Source organism: Meleagris gallopavo, chromosome 4 (assembly GCF_905368555.1).
Source record: "Meleagris gallopavo chromosome 4, MGAL_WU_HG_1.1, whole genome shotgun sequence".
NCBI lineage: Eukaryota > Metazoa > Chordata > Aves > Galliformes > Phasianidae > Meleagris > Meleagris gallopavo.
Genome location: NC_139407.1, coordinates 27,942,789 through 27,957,677, shown reverse-complemented (window position 1 = coordinate 27,957,677; position 14,889 = coordinate 27,942,789). Strand labels below are relative to the sequence as shown.

The following is a 14,889-nucleotide window of genomic DNA, read 5'->3' as shown; positions in this document are numbered from 1 at the left end:
TATGGTTAACTACTGTACTAGTTGCTAATAGATATTTACATATCTCTGCAAAAATTTATTCCCAGATCTCTCCAGAACATGTTTTTACTGTTAAATAGAGAAAAAAGTTAGGTCAAAAATTGATACGCCTTAACTCAATGTCACCATAAGACCCATTCAGGAAAGACAGATGACCAAAACTGTACACATCACTTTGTGGGGACAAAAACAGGTAAAAGTAACGCGTGGACTTGTTTAATATACATCTCGGAGAGAAAAGCACATCAACCACCAGAGAGACTTGGCTGGGAGCTTGCACATCCAGATCTTTCTTCCCACCCAGGTGAAAGACATGGAGATGCCCTTACCTTCCTGTCCCTCACCTCCTCTGTGCTGCTCCCCCCTGTTCCAGGGTGAAAATCAGGGCACGATTAGAAAAGAGCTCGGGGATAAACACATCTCTAAAACAATAAATACTAGTTAGACAGCTACGAAGGTCAAGAGATGTTTACGGAGATTACAAGTTCAAAGACCACAGTCACAGCATGTACTGACAGATAAAGCATACTTCTGCTTCTAAAAAAATACATGCAAGTTGCATACAGCTAAGATTTTTATTATTGTTGTTTGAATTAAAATAACAGTAACAAAAATTAAATGTAAGGCTGGTACATGAGGGGCTACTTCACTTACCACTGCTTTCCTACAGCCGTTCATATCTCCAAAGAGGGCTGTGCGAGGAGGAAAGCCTTCAACAAGGTATCAACAGCCTCCAAAGGGATTTCTTCAACAAGTCAGAGGTTGGGGTGTGTTTTGAAGTCAGCAGTGGAGACACAAAGCAGCTGCACGGGTCCGTGCACCTCCTGATCAACTTTCTCAGGGAAGGTGCTGCCCAGCCACCATGGCTGTCACTGCCAGCACTGCTCCCTCCCCTTATCAGGGACAGGGTTATGGCAGCACCATCTTGGAGTACTCAGCCTCACTCTGTACAGCCCTTCTAGCACCAGGTGGTATGCCTGCTCTACAGCCTCCTACCTGGGGCTGACCACCACAAGGTCTATGCCCCACAGGTCCCCTAGGCATCCTTGACAGAGTTCCTAGGGCTGAAAGCAAACCTCAGGCCTCACTTTGGTGGTCCCTGAACAACTCCCCTGCTTCTCATATCTCATAGCAATCCATTGGCCCCAGAGCACACTATGCCACTCACAGAGCTGCCTCTAGAGCCTGCTGTGAGCCCTGGTGACCACAGCCTCAAAATGGCCCCATGGTAGCCACTGAGGTGGTCTGGTGTGGGGACAGTCTTCTGTGCTGCAGGAGGCTCTGAGACCCCAGCACCCTTCTCCTCTTCCCCAGTCCATGCTTGCGCTGCTAACACTCATTTCCACTGATGTCCCTCAGTAGAAATAAGGGCTGAAGCTGCTGGGGGGCCCCAGCCATGCAGGAAAAGAGACTCAGTCGCTGCAATGTTTCTTTCAGATCTCGCTTCAGGAGTTATTTGATATAACAAGAGGCTGTTAAATTGACAACATGGCTCTTAGGCTAGTCAGGTCTGTGCGCATAAGCAAAGAGGAACAATGGTTTGCAAAAGACTCATCATCTACAGTTGAGTATCTTGAAGCCATTGGGGGACCATAAAGTGGCCCAGCAAGCCAAAAAACGTGGCAAGAACTTGGTCGCCACCATTCACCAAATAAAGAAAACATAAGTAATGAGCTAACAGCAACAAAAGTCCTCTAAAAACAATTAATCATTTGCAAAAGGTAGCCTAAAATCTATAACATTTCCCTGCCCCTCTCTCCTCCACAATAATCAAATTTTAAACATATCCTTTACAGAAATGGTTCGGCCATTAATAGTAACTGTTTCTTATGTGCATCAGTAAAAGATGTAGTGCTACAAAGACTAAATGAGACTTACAGAAAAGAAGCCATAAATCTTTGTCAGCCTCTCAGAAATGAACACTTAATACAACTAGCTTGGAGTACTTCACTTCTCCCTCAGCCGAGGTACCAATTATAGTACCACTATGATAAATTTTAATCATTGTTGTTAATGGCTCCCCCAATTTATTTTATCCCCTCTCTGCACTAATGAGCTGTACTTGAAGTCTCATGATTCAAATACTATTCCCTCCCCACATGTAAGTAGAATAAAGCAATCTTTTGGATTCTGAACTGTAATAATGCTGACCTATTCACTGACATATGAAAGGACTTCCAACATTTGGGAACACAAAGTTTGGTCATAAAGTATAGTTACAACACAGCCAGAAGCCATTCATTTCCACTTTCTCTCCCCTGTTTCTACTCCCATGCTTCCCTGCTTCCCCCTATTCTCTCTAGTGCTTTAATTTCCTCACCAGCAGGTAAATACTTTCTTTTCAAACTGTAAAAGTAAGTATATAACCAACACATTGTTTAGGGCCACAAACAGAGTTGCCTACTAAATCTCCACCACCCCTTTAGTTACTAGTTGGCACTAATTTAACAAGCAGTTTTACAGCCTCAAAAGGGGATGTGTGCTATAAGCTAGGGAGAAAGAAGCCTTACTGCTTCTATGAAAAGCAGTACAACTCCAATATTTTGTACAATTCCCAATGGCGCAAAGGAAACCAGTAATTCAGGCATGACAAAGCAGTGCCAACCAGATACTCCGTGTGCATATATTCTGTGTATGATGGAAGCACATCGCTTAAGGCACATCACTTTCAAAGCAATGTTGAAGAAACATTGTTACAACAGAGTGATTCAAGCAGCCCCGGCTCTGCTGCTCACCTTGCTAAAATATAACGGGATCAAGAGTCATGCAGTAACATTAAAAAGCAGCACATCAAAATGGCCCGAAGAAATTCCCCTCATCCCACCTAAGCCAGGGAATTCATTGCCACAAGAGGGTGATGAAGCCAACCCACAAAGCAGCAGATGTTTAAATCCCAGCCCTAATCCCCAAGAGCTCACAAAATCCTTGTGACCAGGTTATCCTGGAACCATTTATCAGACATTATTTCTACAAAGTGGAAAGTTCAATGTTGTTAACTACATTGTTAACAGAGGGGATGAGAGGGAGCTGGCACTTTCTGTGCTGCTCATGATCTAAGGAAATGAAAGAGAAAAATCAGTCATAAAAACTTTCAGATTTGTTGCAATAGCAAGCGGGTAAATTGGATGTTCTGACTAGTTTCTGACATCACCTCCAAAGAACTCATAACAAAAGTCATCCAAGCATGAGCACATCAAAAACAAGATCTCTTCTATATTAATGGTTAAAAATAAATAAATAAGCAAGCAAACTTTTTAAAAATACATATTTCTCTCTTCCCCTCACTCCAACCTATCCACTATGGTCTTTTCCAGCTACTTGTAAATTTTTAAACATCCTTACTGCTGTGTACCAAGAAAATGTGAATTTCAAGTAAAAGCCATTTAAGAATTGCTTTTCTTTTTTTTTTTTTCTTTCTTTTTCTTTTCTTTTCTTTTTTTTTTTCCCCCCATTTCTTTCCTGAAAATGTAGTGGGTTCAAGGCACAGACTATCACTTACAGTCCTTGAACTACCTGGCTGTCTAAGCTCAGAACTACAAGGAAAATACATTGCTAAATAACCCCAAGGCCCTTCTGCATGACAACGGCTCTCTCTGCACCCAGATGATCCTAGCACTCCCCCAGAACACACTGTCCCCTTCTCCATGGGTGGTAAAATCCTCTTTACAATAAGATTTAGCTCACGAGCTGTTTTATCTTCTGCAGAGCTGTGGATGCTGTAGATGCCTTCTGGGCACAGATGACCCTCAGTACTTCTATCCCCTCCTGCTGTATGTAAGGGGCCAAAATCAGGGTTTGATCATGGTGGTGGCTGGGTAGGGAATGATCCCACAAAACACAGCAACACATTTCATGGGGGACTTCCTCTTTGCTCTCAGCCTACAAACTACATGCCATATGGAGAGCTGGCAAAAGGGAGAGGACAGATGTCTGGAGACATTATAGTTACTATGTTAACTGCCTGCGAGTTTATTCATCAAAAGGTGATCACCCTTTGTTCTGGTAAGAATTTATTTTAACTTCCTCTGCAGCTTTGAAAGGTTGACAGCAAATCACTATTATACAGTTCTCAAAAAGTACCAATGATTTGCAGCCTGATTAAAAGGCACATTTCTTGGCCTGCAACACCAAACACATTAAGCGAAGCCTACAAATGCAGAAAACAATGAAGAGCTGACAGCAGCAAAAAGGAGGCAAATGGAAACCCTCACTATAGCTGGGCAGGCTGTCTAAAGGTTCACATGCCCATGTACAACACTTGGCTAGGCTGGATTCATAGGGATGCACAGCTATACCAGCATAAAAGCATTGCTACACCAAAGAGAAGCTTCCCTCTCGAAGGCAGAGAAGAGAAAGTTTGGAGCACTGGAACAAACAAACAAACAAAAAAACCTCTCTTCTTGAAAAAGGGACTTGCATGTGTATGCTTATAACAAGATTACAAAACCCACCACAAAAGCTGTTTACTTTCCAGCAGTGTCTCATAGACATCTCTCATGAGACATCCCTTTGATTCAACCTGGATTTAATTTCCTGTGGACTAGGGAGAGCATTAAATGCCCATGTGGTACTTGGACATAAAAAGCAAAATTGGAAGACTTGCTCATTTTGAAACCCTCTTTCAACAGTACATCTGCTTTTGGAATTTGCATCCCTTAAGCAATGTTTCCTGCAGAGCAGTAGCCGTTGGCCATACAAGTCTGCAGTCTCATGTGATGAAGGAAGTTTGAGAGAGAACTCAGCTCACAGATGAGCAGAAAGTGCCAAACTTCCCAAGCTGTCTGAAGGAGCAGAGATGTGCAATAAATTAGTTTCATCCAATTCCAACTGGTGAGAAGCTAAGAAGAGGCCACCTGGGCATCACCTTCACCTGAGAACTGAATGGACTGCAATGGTGAAATCACAGGTGTTCAGTCAGAGACAAGGCAGCAGGTAACTATTACTTCCTCCCAAGAAGTTGCATTTTGGAAAGAAACTCACAACATTGCTTGCAACAGAAATCTCAGTAAACAGGTGATGAAGTAATAAAGAAAAATGTGTGGGAGTTGGTGGCGTTTTCCTCATGTTTGCTACCATGATGCTGCTCCTCAGCATGACTATCTCAATCTTCGCCCAGTTTCAGGTAAAAGGTTATTAAATTTTACCCTGTCCAAGCATGTCTGTAGAAGAGCATGCAATAAAAAGGATGCCTCTATACAAAGCAGTCTTCATTAAGCCAGGGGAAAAATTAAAAAAAAAAAAAAAAAAAAAAAAAAAAGAAAAAAAAAAAAGAAAAAAGAAAAAGAAAAAGAAAAAGAAAAAGAAAAAGAAAAAGAAAAAGAAAAAGAAAAAGAAAAAGAAAAAGAAAAAGAAAAAGAAAAAGAAAAAGAAAAAGAAAAAGAAAAAGAAAAAGAAAAAGAAAAAGAAAAAGAAAAAGAAAAAGAAAAAGAAAAAGAAAAAGAAAAAGAAAAAGAAAAAGAAAAAGAAAGAAAATAGAATGAAGTATCCACTCTTTCTTTAAGTACCATTGTATCCTGGCACTTTCCTCAACACAAAAAATGGTTATGCTCCTCCTTGAAAGAGTTTACCTTTTACAATTGGAAGGGGGAAATGGCTGGAAACCACGCTAGCAGTTCAGAGATGAAGAGCTGTGCAGTTCTCTTGATATAACATTATTTGCCAGTCCATCATCTATTTCTTCTGGCACTTGATGAGACTGCCTGCCTGTTTTTTCCACCAAAATTCAGGTCAGTCACTGTCCCTCATTCACAGCAGCTCTGAGAATATACATCAGAGCATTAGCAGAAATTGAACTACCAAGCACCACTGCAATGCAGGTCGAACACATGAATATTTTTTCCTTCTTGAGCAAAAGGCCATGCTTTTTCCTCCCAGAACTCAAACCCCAGCCACCAGCAAGGCTGGTAATGGCTAAACCAACACTGCCATCCCTTTGCCTCACACTGTGATGCTTGTGGTTTAGCACTGCAGTGCTAGCAAGTAGGAAATAAGACATCACCTCCTGGAGACCTCACCTCAATGAGTGAAGTGCTGGGCAACCACATGCACTGGCAAATGCTGCCCACTCCTCTGACTGCCAGCCCACGCAGCCCAGAAACAAGCAAGGATCTTCCTAACGTCCTTGACACCAGAGGGTTTTTTAATAGGTGCTTCTCCAAAGGAAAGAACTAAAGAGCAAAACAGAAGCTTTGATAATTATCTGTTCACAAGGGCTTAATCTCTGCAGGGGACAGATTTGTTGGCTTTAAATTCTCAGCCAGCAGATGATGAAATTCTTCTCCCCGGAGTTTACTGACCGACAGTAAGCAGTATGCATGTATGCACATGATTTTTTAAAGCTCCTATTTCCTGTAGCATAAGTTCAAAAGAACCATATAGCATCTAGGCAGCGACAATTGCATAGCAAGCACAAGACCCAATTTTACGAGTTGCCTCTTGTTTTTTCACCTGCTGCAAAGCCTCCATTGACTGGCTGAGAGCAAATCAGCACGGAGAAATCAGCACAAGCACAGGACAGGAACAGAAAGCATTTGCAGTATCAAAGGAGTAGATGAGGTTCAGGAAACTGGAAACTGGGCCAAAAAAAAAAAAAACAAAAAACAAAAAACCAATCAGATAAAGAAAATTAAAAGATAGGACACAAAAGCAACCACTGAATTGTTCTCAGACATTGCTTTGTCTTGAAAATTGTAAATTAATTTTTAAAGGGGGAAAAAATACACATACATACAAGTATCTTAAGGACTGATTAGATTATTTTACCTTTTAGGTTCTTCAGTCGTGGTGGAAGAGAAAATCTCACTCTGCCTTACCAGAGAGCTACCTGATCTTTTTGGGTTCCTTCCACAGTTCAGAGATCAAACCTGAAGCTAACAAATCTGCTGCAATAACAGGACTGAAGGAGCCGAAGCTTCACGACGTACACCAAATACAGAAAGTTTCCCAACGAAACTGCTGGAAGAGACAGTTCTGAACAGTCATTCTCACCAGGTCGTGCTGCCAGAAGACAAAGGCACACCTGCCTTTTCCCAGCCAAGGTCCTCTCCTCTTAGAGCATGACAAAGGGAGCCCCTGTGCTTCCATAACGAAGGTAGAGGAACCCCATGCTCATAAGAAACAGCTCATTAAACCATACTCAAGGCCAAAACATCCCATAGAATGAAGTAGCACAAAACTGCATAGACAGGTGAGGATTTAGCCTGAGCAGACATTCTTTCATCATTTCTGAATGCTGTGTTATGGCCTCATCCAAACTGTACCCTGGAACAATATAGAAGTACTGATGGATATGAACAAGCTGGGAACTGATGCCTAGCTGAAAATACGGAACATTAACTTATCTTAGCCATCATTGTTTTTTCAATTAAAATAATAAATTTTAACAATAAAAAATCCTATTTCACAGAGAACCAATTGCTTCTACCATAATTAAAGGAAGATTGTGGGAATTGGGCCAAAGTAACACTATAAATGTCTTGCAAGCAAAGGGACAATTCTGCCAGTGAGAGCAACACACCCAGCTTTAGCAACGCACTATCCTAAGTATTATGTTCTGAAACAAGTTATCATAGATCACATTCCATAGTAAAATGGCACACACACTTATATTCCACAGTAAGTGTGAGGCAGCTCCCACAGAAGAGGAAGCTATCTCAAATTTTTTCATATTTACTGCAGGACAGCAGCAGATGTGTGCCCATGGACCATGAAATGCCAGCACAGAGTTTCTCACAGTCATCTGCTCATGAATGAGGTATTTAGCTATGGGTACAACCTTCATGAGGAAGCACATCTTATATCAAGAACTGCACTTGACACGAGTGGTGCCAAATCCTAAATCAGTCTGTTCTCTGCTCTGCAACACTACTACCTCCTCCACCTTGTGCTTATTTTGTTCCATGGATGAGAAGCAGACGGCATTTACATATCTGGCAATCAGTCAGCTGTCGCCTAAGCGTATATTAGTAACACTAAAAAAAACTTACAAAAATACTGTAGATTCACAACACAAAAATAAGCAGAGTTCTAAGTAGAAGCACCTTACCCCTTCTTTGCTTTATTCTAAAATCAGAATATTATCATATTTACAAGTCATCTGGAGAGAAAATATATACTCAAAGTGGGCAGGTACCACTGCCCTACATCCCACACACCCAAAATTCTGCACTTTCTTTAAGCACCTATAACCAGAAGTATCCTGGAGCAACTCTAGGACAAAGCACCTCAAATAAAGCACTGCTGTAGTGACACCAAAGATGAAGAGCAAAGGGAAAACAGTGATAAAAACCAATAAAATACCTCTGTATTGAGCTTACTTGTGAGAAAGTTCAAGTCTGATGGCCAGAGAAGCGAGAGCCTGACACTGTCTATACTGACATAGGGCTTCCAAAAGTCCCTGCTAGGAGGTAAGCAGGAAAGGAAGCCAGACACAGCTTTGCCCAGAGATCTCTAGAAGCTATAACAACATATTCTTGAGTACAAGCAAGGGTATGAATAACAACAGTACTTAACACCAACTAAAATTCTGGCTACAGGGACATAGAGAGGAGTACCTTGAAAAAAAAAAAATCTCACTTATGACACATCAGAGGTTAGAAATGGATGGCCTAATGGTCTATCCCAGTAGTAAAAACCTGTAATAGCTAAATCCAAAATGTCAAGCAAATACCTATCCATCAATTATGTATTATGAAACACTCCAGCAAGGCGCACAATGGTTCTGTAGATGAAAACATGGGAAAAGTTCAGGGACTTGTTGCAGGCAACAGAGGAAATTGCTGACCTCCAAGTAACCCAGAAGATTACAGATCCTCATGTTCTACAAGCATCCTTCATTTGCTTCACTCTTTGTTCAGGTTGCCTGACAGTATTTCTACCTTGTTTTTAAGCCACTCACCATATGTATTGCCAAGATCTTATCAATTAAAAAAAAAGAAAAACAAACAAACAAACAAACAAACAAAAAACAGCCAGTGAAGCAAGAAAGGCAGGTGGGTGCTGCTGGACCCCTGGCTTTGGGAACCTTCCATGGCGAAGCACAGCTACACAGATTTCTTCCTACTTGCATTGGTAGCGCTGCTAAAGGAATTGGCTGTGTTTGTGCCATGTTCTAAGGTCCCTCTGAGAGGGGGAAAGACAGGTCAACGGTATCGTTTAATTTGGACTCAATAGGTATGAAAGAGAGCGACCCTAGTTGGAACTGATTCATTCTTGGGGGCTGAGTTACGGTCACCATTATTTCAGCCCCCTGGAGAGCTCAGCAAGCCAGAATACAAATTAAAAGAATATAAATAGCACTGAGTGAGGTTTTGTTACCATCTCTGTGGCAGCACTACACTGACCTGCATTCAGGTTTTGCCACAAATCTGAAACTCAGCCCAAGCCTCCAGCAAAGTTCATGGCAGTGTCAGCACAACCTCAGCAAAGGCTGTGAGTCAGGATAACCCCTCGCTTTCTCTCACGGTGCCAGAGAAGTATTTACGACTTCAACTCAAAGCCAGACGTAAATGGGTGATTTTGCTCAGCCTTAGCCTAAGGCCTGACGCCCTCTCCAAGTATTCAGAGCAGCAATTCAGCATGCCCCAGGAGAAGAGAGACAGTGTGCAGACCCGGACCAGCAAGCAAACGCAAATTTCAAGCTTTCTCTTCAAGTCTTCTTCAATGAAAACAAAACACTCCTCTTCTTTTGCCCTGCTTAGTGATAAGCAGGATCATGGTCCACCAGGCAAGAATTTTCTTTTCTTTTTTTTTTTTTTTTGTTTGGGCTTCCAGTTGCAAATCAAAATGTTATTGTGGAGTAATTTCAGCAGAATGAAGATGTCAGTCCTGGCTCACAGCCCCACTGCCCCGAGTGGTATAAATTCAAGTAGGCAGAATGACACTACCTCACAAAATCTCACAATTTCCATATAAAACAAGTGACATCTGACAGAAAGATACCAAATAAGCTATAATGACCAGGTCCACCCATTGCATAAAAATCATTTTTCAGGACAGGGTTCTTCACATTCCCATCTCATTTCAATCATGGCAGTACAGCAGCCACAAATACATTGTAATGAATCCACCATTTTCTAGCAAAGAAGAGAGAAAAAGCAATGCTTGGATCACTTCAAACTCTCTAAGGCAACAGCCAAACCTACATATCTTTGAAGAAAGACAAATGCCAAATCAACCTCTCAATGTGATGTTTTCCATACAGAGAGAAGATTTCTTGCTCTCAACCCTCCCCTTCAAAGTTTTTCAGAAGTGCTGTGAAAAGTGACTGGTCCGAACAAAGGAATCCTTCATAACTATCAGGAAGCCTTTAGAACAGGCTGATGTTAAATGTCATGTCATATGCTGCTATCTCATGGGTCACAAGGAAGAATGGAGCTCGTGTCAGAATCAGTATTTCTTTTTCCTTCTGTGGAGATACACACTTCAGCATGAAGGCTTCTCTCAAAAAGACACATTAATTAAGAATGATAGCAATATGAAGAATACTTTGAGAATCCCTCTTCCCCCCTTTAATTACAGAGTTTTAATATAAGGCTTGTGGTAATAAGAACAGATTATTCTACCAGTGTTTGCCTTGAGCAGGGCTTAGCACACAAAAGCTCTCCCCAAAACACAGGGGGTTCATAAAACAAACCTGCTGTGAGCAAGCAGAATTGGCAAGATCTGGCTCCGAGAGAGAATTTGCAGGAATAACAGCCTCTCATCCCTACAGAGGTCCTTTAGTCACAACACAACCACCATGCAGCTGCAAGATGACCCATCTCTGCTCAGTACCATGCGTGCTGCGGGAGGCATCAGAATCCCCCAATTCCCTGACACTAGTTGTCTTGATCCCCGATCCCCCCAGCACCTAAGAGCCCTGTGTCTCTGCCTTTCCCCCAGGCTGCTGCTCTCCCACCTTGCAGGAAGGCCTGGTGACGAACAGCTGTTTGCAAACAGAACCAGACTCGCGGCTCTGCCCGCAGGCATTCACCAGCACGTTTTAGGAGACGGTTCGCACAGATGGCAGCAGGTTGCTGGAAAACTGTTTAATCCTCCTCCATGTGCTTTGAAGGCAGCATTATGCTCAGAGCAGGCAGCACTGCCTTGATCCACTGTACCAAACCACGGGTTTAACGGCATTGGTCTGATCAGACACCAGCAGCTTGTCCTGAAAAATCAGTGCCAAAGCACTTTTCCTACACATTGGTCAGTGCTAAACACTAAAAACAAACAAAAAAAACCTCACAGATTTCTTCCATACAGATCCTCCAGTTGCCTCACCTGGCCACAAACACCTGCAAACAGTCTGCCATAAAAAGATGAGAGTACTGGAAAGCAGCAGCACAAGGAAGCAGTTAGGACAGAACAAAGTATTGTGACATGAACCCTGGACATCTCTTAATGGCCATCTGGAAACAGCTCAGCTCAATTCATTTTTTTTATTTAACAAAACATCCTCCCTGCCGTAAAAGTCAATGGGCGCAGCTTATACACTAGGCACGCAGATGACTCAGACCAGATAAGCTAGCTTAAGGACACACGTATAGGAGTGCATCTGGCTGAGCTTCCCTCTAGAGACTGCACCCAAAAACCCTTTGTACAGCTCAGCACAATTACTGAACAAAAATGACAAAGGAGAAAACAGAGCAAAGGCTAAACTAAAAGCACTTCTTTAGAAGAAAGCCATTTTCTGTCTAGAGTCAGACTCGATCCTGCCACCAGCTGTTCTTAGTGAAGCATCCACATAGAATTTAGAATTGGGCACACACATTGAAATATTTTTGTCAATTTGTAAAGGGGAAAAAGATGCACACAACTTGTTTCAATTTCTAGGTTTAAAATAAATTGCAAACCTCCAAAGGCAGAAGACTCAGGGCACATTCGTATTTCTGCCAAAAGTGTGATCAACCTATGTCAACACACCTGACTCAAGGGCCAGGAGGAGTGACAAGAAAGCCTGTCCCATCATGGCTTTGCTACTGCTGGTATCACAGCAAGCCTGGTCAAAACTAGGTCTTATGCTGCCACTATAATCACAGTTTACAGTACTAGCATTTTGTACTTCATGGGCTTCCAGAACAATTTTAGCCGCCAAATGGACAAGTTTTTTTCAACTAATTCTACCTTTAAAGGTGCTCACATGATTGAAAAGCCTAAATTTCAAACATTTTTAGTGCAGCTACTGGTCCTGACCAGCATGGGGCTGCAAACTGAAGGTCTGAAGGGCTTCACTAGCACCAAAGGTCTCCCCTGAATCATCAGCAGGCACTGTAGCTTACTGCTCTGGGCTCCTAGATCACCTAGACAGTATGTAAGAAGCTAGCTCAATTACCCTGGAGATGCATCTTTGATGGCTAAGTACCTTCTCCAATTTATTGTCTCTTTAGTTAAAAGTGCTTTGGTTTGGGCTAACAATGTGCCGTTGATATTTATACTGAGATCTTCCTGTCTTGTAGCCAGCAGTGACAAATTTTAACACTACCACCCAGTACCTCTGCTCACATGTAGCACCTGCGGCTCATCTCTTTTGCTACCACATCCATTCTTTATTGGAAGCTTCTAGTATTTTTCTGTTGACGGTCTGGGACATAGCCAGACCACAGAGATTAATTCAATCATTCGATTTTCATGATTAATTATTTTCTGATAAACAGCTTCCCCCCCCACACACACCTTTTGCAAGAGTAGTTATTGCCCAGCCCTGCAATTCATCACATCAAATCTTATTTCTCATATCACGCTCTGATGAGCTGAGGACAAAGTCACGAATGAGCATTGCCTGGCTGTGAATTACCTAAGCTTGTTGACAGCCATTGAGATGGAGAACTGACAACCTGGCCTGAAATTAGCTCCAGAATCAGCCTATTGCCCCAGAAAGGCATCTCATGCCACAAGGAGACATTCACATACAACTCACTGTCACATGAGCTGGTTGTCCTGGTCCCCTTGTCTGTTAGTCACTTGTGAAAGGGCAATAAAAAGAAAAACAACATTCTTCTGTTCTCTAAATGAAGTCCTTTCCTTTCTCTTTCCATCACTGCACTTCAGGGCCGATTCACAGGGACCCCCATGCTACTTCACCCATCTCACAGTGCTGTGCCTTCAGACTGCCATGGAACCCTTGCTCTGGTGACAAAAGATGAAATTACCAGCAGGGATTATAAAGCAGGCAGTGGTGGCCACAAACAACCTAATTTTCCCCAGAGGCGGGCCGTGTATGCTTTTTGTTGTTCAGAGCCATCTGCAAGGAACTGGATATTTGCAAATAAAAGGAGATTAGGACAAGGCATTAATCCAGCGTCTGCTGCTCATTCATGCTGTCCCCTGAAAGAGAGCCCAGATAGAACATTTAAGTCGTAACATTCAGTTCTGAGCTGCTGGTAAATTAAAAGAAGAAGATAATTAAGAGACACCAAGTTGGGCTGTTACTTTTAATACCAACTAAGCCCCAGCAGGGCAGTAAGAGGTGGAGCTGCAAGGAAAGTAATGAGACAGCCTTTGGGGACCGGCAGCTCCCGTTGGCTGTGCCCATGTGCGGACCCAGCAGAGAAGCAACACGGCCAGGAGGAGGGTGGGAGCAGAAACGGAAAGAGCTTGTGGAGATACTTCACTCCAGAAAGGTCCAGCTTCTTGAAGCCTATCGAAATTACAGACCAGGGCTATCATTCCTGGAGCTCTTACCCTCGGCAATCATGCCTGCAGTTATCTCACTGTGTTGTGGGTCTGGAAGGATGACGCAGAAAACGGCATTCCTGCCTTTTACAAAGAGCTATGATCTGTAAACCACAATCTGAGACAGCAAAGGCATTAAAGTTCACTTTTACATTTTATTTGTGCTTCCTTCAGATCCACAGTAAATGTCAGTATCGTCAGAGCTGCTTTCCCCAAATCAATTAATGATAAACTAAGCTTGGGGAAAGCATCCAGTTCAGAAACACAAATGAAGAGCATCCATCTCTGCACCTTGCCTGTTTTTCCACCAGCAGCCATTTTCACAAAGAATTATGCCTGACAGAGCTGATGGGGGATCCTCATTGCTGAGGTTTGGAGTTTTCTACCTTTCAAATGGAGCCAGCATGCCCAGCATTCAGAGGCTTCGCATGCATGGTACCCCGTGTCCCTCACCTCAGGAATAGGGAGCACATTTTGCATTACAAACCTTGACTGTTTGCCACTGGTGTCTGATGCTTTCTGCTCCTGCTGTTTTTCCAGCTTCATTGTTTACTTTAAGATGAAAAAGGGCACTTCATTAAAGACTCTTCTTGCACCCTGCTAATAGCATAGATAAGCCAACATACATTTTCATCTGCCCCTGTCTCACTGCTGTACCTTGAGTAGCATGTCTTTAGCAGATACTAATAAATCAGCCCAGTAAGCACTACCTTACAATGTCTTCTGGATCATTCTTCACTCTAACCTGTGATAATTCTACCTTAGTAATGCAGAAATATCCAGAGCACAGCAAAACAAACTTTCCTCCACATCACAGAAAAACAGCAATAGTGATAGGACAAAAAGAAATGGCATAAAATGAAAGGAGGGGAGATTCAGATTAAATACTAGAAGAAAATTCTTTACTCAAAAGGTGGTGAAACCCCAGCACAGGTTGCCCACAGCAGCTGTGAAAACCCCATCCCTAGAAGCACTCAAGACCAGGTTGGATGGGGCCCTGGGCAGCCTGAGCTGGTGGGGACAACCCACCCATGGCAAGGGATTGGGGCTGGGTGGGCTTGAAGGACCATTCCAACCCAAACCAACCTGTGATTTTACGAAGTGAACGTTTGGGACCAACGAATGAGAACAGCCTATTTTATGAGCTGAAATGGGGTGCTATGTATCAACAGTAAAAGAAAAAAATAAATATTTATAGCAGAGCACATAATCTCTGTG

General features: G+C 42.6%; 1 protein-coding gene across 7 annotated transcripts in view; it reads right to left on the bottom strand.

Moving 5' to 3' along the window:
- ADGRL3 (adhesion G protein-coupled receptor L3) overlaps positions 1–14,889 on the bottom strand; it is a 490,337-nt gene that overhangs the window by 327,190 nt on the left and 148,258 nt on the right. The gene's annotated exons all lie outside the window — the stretch shown is intronic.